Below are 1,575 nucleotides of genomic sequence, written 5' to 3'. Positions count from 1 at the left end.
CAGCCATCTCATCCTCTGTCGTCTTCTCCTCCTGCCCCCAATCCCTCCCGGCATCAGAGTCTTTTCCAGTGAGTCAACTCTTCGCATGAGGTGGACAAAGTACTGGAGTTCAGCTTTAGCATCATTCCTTCCAAAGAAATCCCAGGGCTGATCTCCTTTAGAATGGACTGGTTGGATCTCCTTGCAGTCCAAGGGCTAGAAGAGGTGATGGAATTCCAGTTGAGCTATTTCAATTTCAGTTGAGCTATTTGAAAGATGCAATCACACCTCAAAGATGATGCTGTGAAAGTCCTGCACTCAATGTCAGCAAATTTGAAAGATGCAATCACACCTCAAAGATGATGCTGTGAAAGTTCTGCACTCAATGTCAGCAAATTTGGAAAACTCAGCAATGGCCATAGGACTGGAAAAGGTCAGTTTTCATTCCAATCCCAAAGAAAGGCAATACTAAAAAATGCTCAAACGGGAGAAGGCAATGGCAACCCACTCCAGTACTCTCCTGGAAAATCCCATGGACAGAGGAGCCTGGAAGGCTGCAGTCCACGGGGTCGCTAGGAATTGGGCACGACTGAGTGACTTCACTTTCACTTTTCCTTTCATTCATTGGAGAAGGAAATGGCAACCCACTCCAGTGTTCTTGCCTGGAGAATCCCAGGGACGGGGGAGCCTGGTGGGCTGCCGTCTGTGGGGTCGCACAGAGTCAGACACGAGTGAAGCGACTTAGCAGCAGCAGCATAGTATTCAAACTCAGGTCTGTCTTTCTCCAAAGCCCATGTAAGGATAAAAGGTAATGATGGTAAACATCTGACTAAAAGTACATCACAGAAATCACTAAAAGCCTTAAGATCTTAGTGACAACTTTGAAAACAGTGACAGCACAATTGTTAGTTCGTAATTAAGTTGGAAAAAATTTCTAACATCCAGAAGTTGAAGTTCGGGCCCTCATCAGTGTTTAAAAAAAAAAATTTTTTTTTCAAATAAACAAAGACATTACTATTAAAAAAGAGTGCTCAAACGACCACACAATTGCACTCATCTCACATGCTAGCAAAGTAATGCTCAAAATTCTCCAAGCCAGGCTTCAACAGTACATGAACCATGAAATTCCAAATGTTCAAGCTGGATTTAGAAAAGGAAGAGGAACCAGAGATCAAATTGCCAACATTCATTGGATCATTGAAAAAATAAGAGAGTTCCAGAAAAACATCTATTTCTGCTTTGTTGACTATACCAAAGCCTTTGACTATGTGGATCACAATAAACTGTGGAAAATTCTGAAAGAGATGGGAATACCAGACCACCTGACCTGCCTCTTGAGAAACCTATATGCGGGTCAGGAAGCAACAGTTAGAACTGGACATGGAACAACAGACTGGTTCCAAATAGGAAAAGGAGTACATCAAGGCTGTATATTGTCACCCTGCTTATTTAACCTAATAAGCATGATGTACTGCAGAGTACATCATGAGAAACGCTGGGCTGGAAGAAGCACAAGCTGGAATCAAGATTGCTGAGATAAATATCAATAACCTCAGATATGCAGATGACACCACCCTTATGGCAGAAAGTGAAGAA

This window comes from Bison bison, unplaced genomic scaffold (genome assembly GCF_000754665.1).
Source record: "Bison bison bison isolate TAMUID 2011002044 unplaced genomic scaffold, Bison_UMD1.0 scf7180017864254, whole genome shotgun sequence".
Taxonomy (NCBI): Eukaryota; Metazoa; Chordata; class Mammalia; order Artiodactyla; family Bovidae; genus Bison; species Bison bison.
Note: the sequence above shows the minus strand (reverse complement) of the source record.